Source organism: Xenopus laevis, chromosome 5S (assembly GCF_017654675.1).
Source record: "Xenopus laevis strain J_2021 chromosome 5S, Xenopus_laevis_v10.1, whole genome shotgun sequence".
In the NCBI taxonomy this organism is placed as follows: domain Eukaryota; kingdom Metazoa; phylum Chordata; class Amphibia; order Anura; family Pipidae; genus Xenopus; species Xenopus laevis.
Window position 1 is genome coordinate 129,409,172 of NC_054380.1, and position 13,689 is coordinate 129,422,860.

The 13,689-nt window shown below is 40.6% G+C and overlaps 1 pseudogene; it reads left to right on the plus strand.

Moving 5' to 3' along the window:
• Window positions 1-648: 648 nt before the first annotated feature.
• LOC108717603 lies at window positions 649-12,568 on the plus strand (annotated as a pseudogene).
• Window positions 12,569-13,689: the final 1,121 nt, after the last annotated feature.

The window sequence follows — 13,689 nt, forward strand, 5'->3', positions numbered from 1 at the left end:
ATCATCTTTAATGAGCTATGTATAATACTCTCATTACAGATAGCCACCAGACTGGTCTTATTAGCAAAGGTGAACACAAAGCCCTACTAAATGTATTTTCTGTCACCCCTACGTTTTACATGCTGCCGAAAGTGCATAAAAACATTTCCAAACCACCTGGCCGTCCAATTGTATCGGGTAATGGGAACTTGTGTGAGAAAACAAAAGAAGAAAGCAATGGCACTCACAGCATATTCAAGCAGGATAAACCTTGCGTATGTTTATTTGCACACGATGCAACGTTTCGGGGTGGTCCCCTTTGTCAAGCATGTCAACTTGTGTGAGAAGGCTAGCCAATATATCGATTCAAAAATGAGGAGATTTGTTGTAAATCTTCCCTCCTATATTCAAGATACAGGAGACTTATTGTACAAACTCCAACATGTGAAGGCAGATCCAGGTACTCTTTTGGTCAGCTGTGATGTGGAGTCATTGTATTCTTCCATCTCGCACAAAAATGGCTTACGCGCAGCAAGATTCTTCATGGAAACTGAAAGTGACTGGGACAGTGAATATATTGATTTTATGGCCGATTTAATTGAGTTCTGTCTTAGCCATAACTTTTTCGTGTTCCATGAGAAATTCTATTTGCAAGTACGAGGGGTTGCGATGGGGGCGGCATTTGCACCCACCTATGCGAACCTCTTTATGGGTTGGTGGGAGGCTTTTTGGGTCTTTGGTGATAAAATGTCCCGATTCACACCTTTTATTTCATCCTGGTACCGTTACATTGATGATTTGATATTTCTATGGACTGGTAACCAGGAATTACTCAATGAATTCATACTGGCACTAAATGATAATAACCTGAATGTCAGATTAACACATACCATCAGTAATCGTAGTATTGATTTTCTGGACATTACTCTCACACTAAATGATGATGGCTCTATCTCTACCGATTTATTTCGGAAAACCACGGCCACTAACTCCATTTTACACTTTGAGAGTCACCACGCAGTATCAACCAAGAAGGGCATTCCAACAGGTGAATTTATTAGGTTGAGACGCAACTGTTCAGATACTACCACTTTTAAGGCACGGTCCAATGAACTTACCACACGTTTGATTGCAAGGGGTTACTCCCTGACATTGATTCGGAAAGCCTATACAAGGGCCCTTAGGACCCCGAGGGACAGTTTATTCAACAGAACTAGGAATTCTGTCAATCGAGAGTCACAGACAGTACGTTTTATTAGTACCTATTGCAAACAATGGCCATATATTGATTCCATACTTAAGAAGCATTGGCACATTTTATTGACAGATCCAGTTCTATCTAATGTACTGGGACCACGACCACTGACATGTTGTCGTAGGGCACCCAACCTTCGGGATAGATTGGTCAAGAGCCATTTTGGTAAACAGAATAATAAAACGACACGAACAGGTACATTCCCATGTGGTAAATGCAGAGCTTGCCGATATATGCATAACACATCATCGGTTATTGATAGGTTTGGCAAACGACACAACATCACTCAATGCTTTACATGCAATACTGACTGTGTGATCTATATGCTGACCTGTCCCTGTGGGAAAATATACATTGGAAAAACAAACCGTGCCCTGAAGAAAAGGATACTAGAACATGTGACAAGCATTGACAGGGCATTGGAATGGATCAAATTGGAAAAGAAATTACCACCAGTGAGCAGACATTTTTTGGAATGTCACAATCACAATAGTAAAGGTCTTCTTGTAACTGGACTATCCAAAATATCTCTTGGAATTAGGGGAGGGGATTTGGAATCATCCCTCTTGGCCAAAGAGAGTGAGTGGATTTTTAACATGCATGCCATGGGCCCTGATGGTATGAATGAGAGTATTACCATGAATATTTTTATTTAAATATCCATGACTTTGCATTGCTCTCTAAGATGTAGTCTAGGATGGCCCCTTGTTCTTGATTAATATATGTCAAGAGATAGTCTGGTCGCAATGTTAAATCTATTGTGATTGGTCATACATTAAATATCCATCTCCCTGCTATCTGATACTTGTTAGCGTGCCTAAAGGAAATGTTACAAATAAATCATAAATCTGTAACACTTATCTCCCTCAAACACTGATAAATAGATACTTTGTATTGAAATTAGCATGTCAGCTACAGACAGGCGAATATTGGGACACTGAAGGAGCAGCACTTGCTCCTCCCCATGAGCCTCCAGTAGTGTGCGCATTGGCTGATGACTCGTAGACCAATGCGCATTGGTTGATTTGAATTGTAACGGCTTTTCCGTGCCTATATATACATGCACTACTCTTCGCGCCGCAGATTGCCTTTGACAAAGCTCGCGGGTGCGAGTGAAACGCGCGTCAGGCGCCTCTCAGTTATTTTAGCTCAATTAGGCAGGTAGCGCATTTACTGTAACGAAGTTCCTTTTGCGTCGCTATTGACGTTATTGCGGACCCGCCAGTAATACTGGGGGGTATACCGTGTTAGGACGGGTGAATGACACTGTAGTGGTCACACTGGGGCAACGCTGATTATTTAACCCTCTACGACAGACCTCTGGCTCTCACATTTCTGTCACATATAGGGTGTTGCGGATACTGTGGAGGCTCAATAGTAACATTGTCCACAGTTCTTGCCCATATAACTCCTTCTGCACATATTAGTGTATTAACCCTTCGGGTACTGAGTACCACTACAGATGTCTTTAGGCATGATGTATAGGACATGATGCAGTCTATCCCATGAATGATTTACTCTACATGATCTCAATAGGCCGGATATGATCAGTCATTAGAGCTCTGGGGTTAGATCACTGCATACAGTTAATGATGCGCTCCTCCTTTTTGTATTTTTAAATAATTTCTTTCACTTTGGTCGATTTTAACTAATTTAATAAAGGTTACGTTTTACGTTTTACCTCCTGTCATGGGATTTACTGAATAATAAATGGGACGGTGCAAATCGGGGGTCATTCTTTTCTGTCCCTTGTATACTTCTTCCAACAATAACTGAACTGGTTTATTAACAGAGATCCACAGTAAACAGTAATGTGATACAGAGCATATTATACAATGCAGACCAATTTCAGAGTCGTCCCTCTAATAGTGTTTGAGAGGGGAATATCTGTCTATGCAGTGTTTCTCCTGTTTCCTCTGGGGACACTTCTTATGGGATACCCAGGGTGGATCTATCTCAGTCCCTATTGCTCTATCTCCTGTTTGCTCTAACTAGGCCACAATGCCTTTGGGCTCTAATCCCTTCTATCATTCCTCGGTGGAGCCAAAAGCTGCTCAATATAGGTAGCCCTAATCTGACTTTCTCTCCTAGAGAGACTATTACATTATATGGCAGTCCTCACTAGTCCTGGCTAATGATGGATCTAATCCATTTAGGAGAGGTTCAGGTAACCACCCTGACCAAAGCTTCTGGCAGAATACCCTGAAGCCACATGGCTCAGGCATTATATATTATAGCACACTGCCACCTAGTGGTATGAGTTATACAATGACCCAGGAAGTGGGAAATTACTCCCTTCCTTAAGGTGGCCATACACGGGCCGATAAAAGCTGCCGACAGACTGTGTCGGCAGCTTTTATCGGCCCGTGTATGGGGGCCCCCGACGGGCTTCCCCGATCGAGATCTGGCCGAAAGTCGGCCAGATCTCGATCGGATGGGTTTAAAAATCCCGTCGGATCGCGGCCGCATCTGTTCGTTGATGCGGTCCCGCGATCCGACCGCCCGTTTGCCGAATGCTAGGATCCGATCGTTGGGCCCTAGGGCCCACGATCGGATCTGCCCGATATTGCCCACCTCAAGGTGGGCATATCGGAGGGAGATCCGCTCGTTTGGCGACATCGCCAAAACGAGCGGATCTATCCATGTATGGCCACCTTAAGTCTAAGAGTCCCCTTTGGACACAATCTTTATGGGAAGGCAAAGTAAATGGGGATGCATTTACCAGTACAGGTGTGGGATCCCCTATCCGGAAACCCGATATCCAGAAAGCTCTGAATTACGGAATGGCTGCCTCCCATAGACTCCATTTTATCCAAATAATCCAAAACAGTAGCTTGTACTTGATCCCAACTAAGATATAATTAATCCTTATTGGAAGCAAAACCAGCCTATTGGGTTTATTTAATGTTTAAATGAATTTCTAGTAGACTTAAGGCATGAAGACCCAATTTACGGAAAGATCCGTTATCCGGAAAACCCCAGGTCCCGAGCTTTCTGGATAACAGGTCCCATACCTGTACCATACAGAGGTAAAACAGTCCTATTCGATTTTTTTTTGGAGTAGACTAGGCATTCTGGATAATAGATCCTGTAACTGTAAAATCTCTGTTTGACTTATTGGGATTCACTCTTGCCATGTTGATTCTAGTCATGGATCTATGAAACCATCTGCTGCACAAATGGGGTATTTAGTACACCAGGTATTGAACTATCACTGTAATTATGGGTTAGTATGGATCACACTTTATGTGCAGCCCCATCTGCATTAGTCCAAAGTTAAAAACGCGTATTCCTCTCATTAAAGTGGACCTGTCACCCAGACATAAAAATCTGTATAATAAAAGTCCTTTTTAAATTAGACATGGAATCCAAATTCTTTTTTTATGAAAGCATCTATAGCTGTTGTAAACTCATATAATAATCTCAGCTGTCAATCAAATATTGCCTGCCCCGCCTCTATGCCTTAGACAATTACTTTCACTTTCCATTCAGCACTTCCTAGATGTAACTGCACTTCCTACATTCCCCCCCTCTCTCTTCACCATTTAATTGTGTAACCAGGACATGGGGATGGACATCAGGTCCCCCATTCTGGTGCACAAACAATTCTGAGATGATACAAGACTTGTCTTAATAACAGTGTCCACAAAATGGCTCCTGCCTGCTTGTTATAATTATGACTTCCCAGACCTAAGGAAACAATATTCAAAAATGTATACAGTGTAATTACATTTTATTTTGCTTGACAAACATGATAAAATAAGATTTGGAATATTTATTTCGGATGACAAGTCCCCTTTAACTTACATTTAGATGTTGGATTTTCTGTATATACTGCATACGCTTATTTTGATGTGCAAATAACGAGAATGCTCACTTTTAGGCTATTTTTAATTCCTTTGAAAAGTGCCTGATAAAATACAGGTATGGGATCCGTTACCTAGAAGCCTGTTATCCAGAAAGTTCTGAATAACTGGAAAGGCCATTTTAATCAATTCAAAATGTAAAAAAAAAAAGATTTTCCTTTTCTATGTAATAATAAAACAGAACCTTGTATTATATACAGTAATTGATCCTTATCGGAGGAAAACCAATCCTATTGAGTTTATTTAATATTTAAATGATTTAGTAGATGTGAGGTATGGAGATCCCAATTATGGAAGGACCCCTTGCCTCAGGCCCCAGGCATTGTGGATAACGGATCCCATACCTGTATCAGGGATCCTGCCAGGCCTGGCATTTATCAGGGGTAGAAATATCATTTAGGCAGAATCCTCCATTATTTTTCTATTAGGGTAGAACCACGTGGATGATTTCTACGCGTTTTCTGCTGATCCAACAAGCTGCGCCAAAACGCAGGCGTCAAGTCGGATGCAACGGAAAATAAGGTAAGAAATACAAAGCATTCAGCATGCATGCGACAGTCGTGTCAGATGAATGCTGCGATACCATCCGACATTTATATTTCTTGACGCATCCAACTTGACGCCTGCGTTTTGGCGCAGCTTGTCAGATCCGACGAAAACGCATGGAAATCGTCCTTGTAGTTCTACCCTTACTGTCAGGCATTATCCCAGTTTGGCTGCCCTGCCTCTATTACTGAACTACCCTCCCTATTTATAGCACCGACATCAAGTATCATTCTTACTGGGCCAACATTAACATGGATCAAGTGCAACCCTAGTTATGCACTCTAATACCTGCAGTAATTGTAAAAAACCCAGTGAATAAAAGGGACTGTGAATGTCTGAGGCACACATTGATGCTAAACAGGTGAGAGCATTGGGGCAATATGGCTGCTGCCATGTATTAAACCCATCTGAATACAGGATGCTAAAAGCTGACAATGTTTTTCCAATCACCTAATTACCCTAATAAACCAATTTTAATTTTTTTTCCCCAATCGGACCTTTTTACATCCAGACTCACATTAGTGCCGGCTCCAGGTTAAGCCATAAATAATGGGTGCCATCCAACAGAACACCCAGTGCATGGGACACAGAGGAGTAACCATGCAGAACCAGCCAGGCCATGTATCTGGAAGCAGTTTATTTCCCATAAATCTGTGTTTCATACCTGTGAGAAGTGGACAGCACCTTCATAATGATGTGCTTCCAAGTGCTAATTACCCAGGAGGAGCTTTCCACTTGCAATAGAATCACTCACCTCTGACGGCTCCCTTCATGCAGCTTTAACGCACTTGGGTAGAATGGAGAAAGGGACCAGGAAAGTCAGCCTGTTTTTTGAGCTCTGTCACTAGATCCTAAAGTGCAACTTGTGTTTGTGCATGTGTATATATGTATGTATAATATATATATATATATATATATATATATATATGTAACACCCTCTTGGCGACCCCCCTGGTGCCAAGGTTGTACCAGCTTACCAACTCAGGTCCTGAGTTCCCTTTGCAAGGTGAAATGTACTGGCAAAACTCTTCTCTGGCAGTGCCAGACAAGAATCAGGAATGGAAGTCCTTGAGTGGGTGAAACCAGGTATAGGGGTAAATTTACTTAACAGAGAAAATTTGGTTACCCAAAAATGTTTTTAAGGCTATCACTCTGAAAAAAGGAAGACACCAGTGTTTTTTGGGACTTAGAAACTAAAAATATGATGTAAGTAACAGAAGATTGAGGAAGATCAATGCACTCCAATGCACTTCATCTGGTCTGAGCTGGAGAAAGAGGTAACGTTCAGTAAAATCTGTATTTTAGTGAATTTGCGGAATAACGTCCATTCACCAAGCGAAAGTGCAAATGATCACTAGTGTCTGCCTCTTACACTAGCGAAGTTATGCTTGCGCCCAATAGTAAATTGGCGTAGTGCCTGAAAGCCGTAATGCTGGCGAATCATCGCCAGTGTTAGTTACTTCACCCTTTAGTAAATCTGCCCCCATAGTCTCTAATCCTTATGCAACTGTAGATGGGAAAATGAGTAGAGGTGAAATCCATGTAATGAAGGGGACAACCAACCCAACTCTGGCTCTCATATTGCTGAAGAGCAAAACAGCAAGGAGATGGTTGGGGCTTTTTGGATAAGATCTTGCAAGTGTAGAGACCTCTGGGGAATGCTGGGAGTTGTAGGCCAGAAACACACCTTTTTGTTTCTAAGCTGCTGCTCCTCTGGTACACTGGCACATTCTCACCTTCAAAAAAAAAAAAGAATCCAGGTGTCCACCTGCATTCTTGGTACATGTATAGCATCCATTATCTGTAAACCTGTTATCCAGAACGTTCCAAATTACGGGAAGGCCATCTCCCATAGAGGCAAATTCACTATGCGCTTCACTTCGCCACACTTCCCCAGGTGTAATTTCGCCAGTTAGTGAATTAGCGTAGTTACTTCCCTTCATCAGAGCGCAATTTCGCCTGGCGTAATGGTGCGAAGTAGCGCTAGAGTAGGTCTACTTCGCTATCGAATTTACGCCAGCACCCGTTAGTAAATTGTCGAATTGTCGCTAGCATTAGCCACTTCGCCCTTTAGTAAATTTGCCCCCTAGGCTCCATCTTAATCAAATAATTCATTAAAAATGATTTCCCTTTTTTCAGTAATAATAAAACAGTAACATGGACTTGATCCCAACTAATATATAATTAATCCTTATGGAAGCAAAACCAGACTATTGGGTTTGTTTAATGTTTATTTATGGATGACAAAATTACAGAATGACCCCCAGGTCCTAAGCATTCTGGATAACAGGTCCCATACCTGTATCACCTGGTAAATGTGAAGGCTTTATGCTCCAGATGGTTATGATTTTGCTGATGATCATCCTGCTCAGTCTCCTTTGGTGATGATAGAGGAAGAATCTCTCTTCTGAGCCGCCTACCCCCTAGTAGTAAACCTAGTATTAGTAGTAGTAGTAAACCTACCCCCTAGTAGTAAACCTGTTTCACAAGGAGAAGTAATAGGTAGAGGAGAATAAGCTGAAATGTACATTTGTTATATAGAGTAAAATGAGCTCTAATGGGGGGGGGGGGGGGGGTGGAAGCTTAGTATGAGAATATAACATTTATTTTCTGGATTTGTGCAAATTGATTGGATCTGCCATATTGTTTTCCTCCTTGCTGTATTTCTGTAATTCATGTTGATTATGGTAAAAAAAAAACTCACAATTTATTGCTACTCTGTGATGCGGTATTTGTAGCATAATATTCCATATATATATAAATATATATATATATATATATATATATATATATAGATCTCAAATTCGAAACAACATATTACATTCAGCGGACGGGCACAGCCATGGGCTCGAAAGTAGCCCCGGCGTACGCTAATGCATATATGAATAAATTTGAGAATGATTACATATTGTGCAACCCCATGTTCAGACAGTATGGGGCGTTCTACAGGAGGTACATAGATGATATCTTCTTTCTGTGGATGGGCCCTATGAAAGATTTGGTGGAATTTGCAGAGCATTTGAATGTTATAGATAGTCCGGTGAAATTCACGGCACAATATGATTCGCACAAAATTAACTTTTTGGATGTAACTGTCTATAAGGAAAATGGAGGTTTACAGACATGCATATATGTGAAGCCGACTGACCGTAACACCCTAATGCACTATCATAGCAACCACCCGAGGCATCTGTTGAACTCATTACCGAAGTCACAGATGCTTAGGGTTGTGCGTATTGATAGTGAGTTGACAAAAAGGGAGACTGATTTGAATGACATGTGTCTTAAATTTTTGGCTAGGGGATATCCCAACAAACTGGTAATGGATACGAAAAATTGGGCCCGATCACTAGATCGGAATGAAGTAATGAAACAAGATGGTGAATCCAATGCCCTTAAAAAATCGACTGGAAATGACATGTATTATGTTAGTAAATATGGAGAGTACAGTGCACAGGTTAAACAAAGTGTCACAATGCATTGGAAGCTCTTGATGGCAGACGAGTCTATCTGTAAGAAGCTCCCCAAAAAACCCAAATTTAGCTTCAGAAGGGGAAGTAATCTTAAGGAAGTACTCAGTCCTTCAGACCCTGTACAAAAATACCAAAAACCACAAATACAACATTTTCTGACACAACGCCCAGGGGTATTTAAATGCTCGGGTTGCATCTTATGTACGTCATTGATACTGGGAACGCATTTTTCCCACCCTCATACAGGGAAACGATATATGGTGAGACAAAGAATGACATGCAACACTACGATGGTAGTTTACATTATCAAGTGCCCATGTGGCCTTGTCTATTGTGGCAAGACCACTAGACAATTAAAAGAAAGGATGGCGATGCACAGGTCCAGCATACGAGCTGCATTAAACCCGGATAAAGTGGTCAGTAATAAAAAACAGGATATCACCCAGCAACCTGTGGCAAAACACTGGGCCGAGGCCAAGCACAGTCCGGCATCATTTAGATGCATGCCGATAGAGCAAGTGCCCAAGAGAGTGAGAGGGGGTGATTACAATACTATACTTTTAAAACGGGAAGCATTTTGGATAAATGAGCTGGATTGTGTAGCGCCAAAGGGATTGAATGGACAACAAGTTTTAAGCTGTTTCCTAACTTGAAATACATCTTTGCTGTAACGCTACTTTTACCTGTTACAAAAAATTTCTCTCCCATCCAGACAGTTACTATGTATTTACAATATATGGAGACTTTATATATATATAAAAAAGTTTATTGATACAGAAGTGAAACATAAATAAGAGATACATAATAACAAAAAAACTTCTTTTGCAGATGATGTTACATTGTATTTGCTGTATCTGGAAATGTAGTGAGCTGTATTGGGACTTTTAAAGTGATTTTAAATGGATTGGACACACGGATTTTTCATTACCTGATATCGAGGTGACACCTAGTGGTGGTTTTTCATTTATATGAGATTTTTTATATAACTGCACATCTACATTTTTATGTATTTATATATTTATATATTTATGCACATATGTCTTAATGAAAGATGTTTTTTCACTCGATTTTAAAATTTTCTACATCTGTGATATAACGACATAATTGAATAATCTGATTGGTTATGATGTCACTTCAGGGCGTCACTTGTGGAGGGTTTGTGGGTATTTAAAGATTTGTAAAACACAGCACTTTATCCTTGATAAAGACCCCAAAGAGGGTCGAAACGTTGGAGACACTGTGAGTTTTGAATAAACCATTTTGACTTTCTTGGAACACGGAGTGCTGGTCCTTTTTTGCCATTTTTCTATATATATAGATATATATATATTAGAGATCAGCACCACAGGCTATGGAGAAAAACAAACCAATAACAGAACCTCAATCTAAATATTGTTAATACTCAGTACAACAGTGTGTGTCCAGCACTAAAGCCCTTTGTTTTATTTTATTCTATTCTAATAGAAAGCACTACAGCACTTTAGAACACACGGAAAAATCTGTGCATAGACTTTCTATGATTTCGGACACACACTAAACTGTGCTATAACACCCTGCTTGTTCTGTGTGTTACTATTCCACTAGGTGTTTGTTTCCATAGCTTGTGTGGCTGATCTCTATTTTATATTGGTTTGGTGATCCAGTAAAGGAACTGCAAAAAGATTTTTGAGGGTTTACATTCCCTTAATTTTGCAAATGTTCTTTTGCTTTGAAATTTGAATGTATAACTTGTATAATATCCCAAGATGCTGACCTGCTGCCTTTGCCAACTAACAGATTATGAAGAAAACTTGCTGCCTTTCCCCTACCTTTCCCTTTTTATGTAATACAATGGTGCTGTTAAAGTAATGCTGAAACTCCGAATAACTTTGTAATGTGCTGCCTTGGGAAGGGGCCATCCTAACCATAAAGTGCTTGCAACAGCAAAACCATCTCATTAGCAAGACGTAATGTGCAATCAGGCTGTCGGCTGTATAAGAAGCAACTGCAGCTGTTCTATTATTCATATAATTAGGATATTAAATGACCTTCTCTCTTACAGGCAAGAAAAGCAAGCCCAAACCCAAAGCTGTGGATGAGCTAGATAATGTTGCATCTCTGTTGTCCAAACTGAGTCCGAAACCTATTATAGAAAAGCAGCCGTCGCTGGAGTTAAGGAAAGATTGAGGAGACGCTGGCAATGTACACAAGGTTGCAACTTGCTTGTTTGATGATGCTGATTCTTCAGCAGCAAATAGGACTTTATTAGACTCCAAAACAGATTCTGAGGTGTTCCCATCACCCACTGCAGATAATGAGCCTTATGTTCTTCTCTGGCACCAAGCAATACCCAACATCTAACTGCTGCTTCTCCCAACATTTCTGCCTTGATTTCAAAACTCCAACTCAGCAGTATTGATGAGACTCAACATCTTTTAGCCAATCTCCCCAAGCTGAAAAGCACACTAAAGGCAGCAAAGAGGTAGAAGAACCAGTAGAGTTTAGCTACATAGGAACTGCCAGCAACAAGGAATTCAATCTGAGGAGGTTGAGAATGAAATTGCCAGGCCTGGAATCCTTAGTGAGCAAAATATGTCACAGCTGATGTTAAAGCAATAAAAGGTGGAAGACTTCCACAAGTTGCCTTTAAAAGAGAGAGTCCTTCTAAAGAATGCTGTTCAGTCTGGTGCCAGCAAATATGCAATCTAAGCCTGTTCATGTAAAGCCTATTCATGTAAAGCCTGTTCCATTATGTCTCCATAACCACTAATAACAGCTCAAAAAACTTACCTCCTTGGATTCACAGGAAAAAGTCAATCCAAAGCTTCCAATGAAATTTTCTAGAGATCCAAATCAACAAGAAAACAGACATCCACCAGGTCCAGTCTTGAAGCCAACGGCCTGCTCCAACACTAAGTCTCAGAATCAGGGAGCTACTGGGACAAAAACATCCAATTTTGTAAGAAAATGGGAAGACTGTGCCACTCTTTCCTGTGAATCCAAACCTGCCCAACCAGTTGTCAACTTGTATGTCACTGCAGGTTTCGGGTCAGCCAGACTAGTGACCCGTTTCAAGTTACTAGTCTGGATGACTGGGCAGCTGTGCCATTGAGAAATCTGCAAGATTGCTAAACGAGTGTTTCTTTAAACTATTTGGCTACCCAGCTGATGTGGCAAGGCACACCTGGTCTCATGGATATCTGCCTGGAGAAGACTTTATCCACAGATAAAATACCATGGGACATGGGTTGAGACCACAATGTAATATGGATTATGAGTGGCCATACTGTATATGTCAACACTGGGCTGTGCAGCCCAAGCTTTACTCACAGATCCCTGTGTCTCATCAAGAAGTTGTCTTATTGATCATCAAGGGGCCCATTTACTTAGTTCGAGTGAAGGAATAGAATAAAAAAAACTTTTGAATGTTTTCTTTGGCTACTTCGACCATCGAATGGGCTACTTCGACCTTCGACTACGACTTCGAATTGAACGATTCGAACTAAATATCGTTCGACTATTCGACCATTCGATAGTCGAAGTACTGTCTCTTTAAAAAAAAACTTCGACCCCCTAGTTTGCCACCTAAAACCTACCAAAGTCAATGTTAGCCTATGGGGAAGGTCCCCATAGGCTTTGCAATCTTTTTTGAGTCGAAGAAAAATCGTTCGATCGATGGATTAAAATCCTTCGAATCGAAAGATTCAAAGGATTTAATCGTTTGAATGTTCCATCGAACGATTTGCTGTAAATCCTTCGACTTCGATATTCGACAGTCGAATATCGAGGGTTAATTAACCCTCGATATTCGACCATAAGTAAATTTGCCCCCAAGTGTCTCATCAAGAAGTTGGCAGCTGCTTGCTGCAATGTACTTATTAAACAATGCTGTCTTATTTTATAGCTATTAAAAAAATGGTGCTTAAATTTTTAATAAAGGTTTATCATACCTAACCCTTTCTTATTCTTAGAATGGGCAGGGTCCGCCCTAATAACTATCCTTGGTTCCTCTCTGGTGGTTCATTAATACAACACAAATGAATCATGGAGGGTCTGTATCACTGAAATGTTGGAATATTGGCTTTGGAATAGTGGTTTTCCTGGTTCTAGCGTGACTGTTTCTATTTCATTTGTGGCAATAAACAATCATGTAGGGTTGTATGGTGGAGTACCAGGATTATATACAATACACTCAGGATAAGAGCTCCTTTCTCAAGACATAGCATGATCAATACACCATTAACTGAAAGGCTTGTTTACATTTACTGCATTTTTGCTTGGGGAGGTCTGTGGCTCATTTAGCTATGAGAATAGAAAAGATCAATTCAGCAAGCAAAGGCAAACACAGTTACATAGATCATTTTGGCTGAAAAAAAACAGCATTGTCCATCAAGTTCAACCCTTCTGTGTGATCCTCGAGTATCTCTGATCCAGGAATTAGGAAATAAACTTGCCAACTTCTGTAAAAATCATACACAAATCTATAAACGCACACATATACACTTGTGTTCTGAACAATAGCAGTCCAACATCACTAACCTGATCAATCACTGTTTTTGGTAGGAATTATATTTCTACATGGCAAATAATT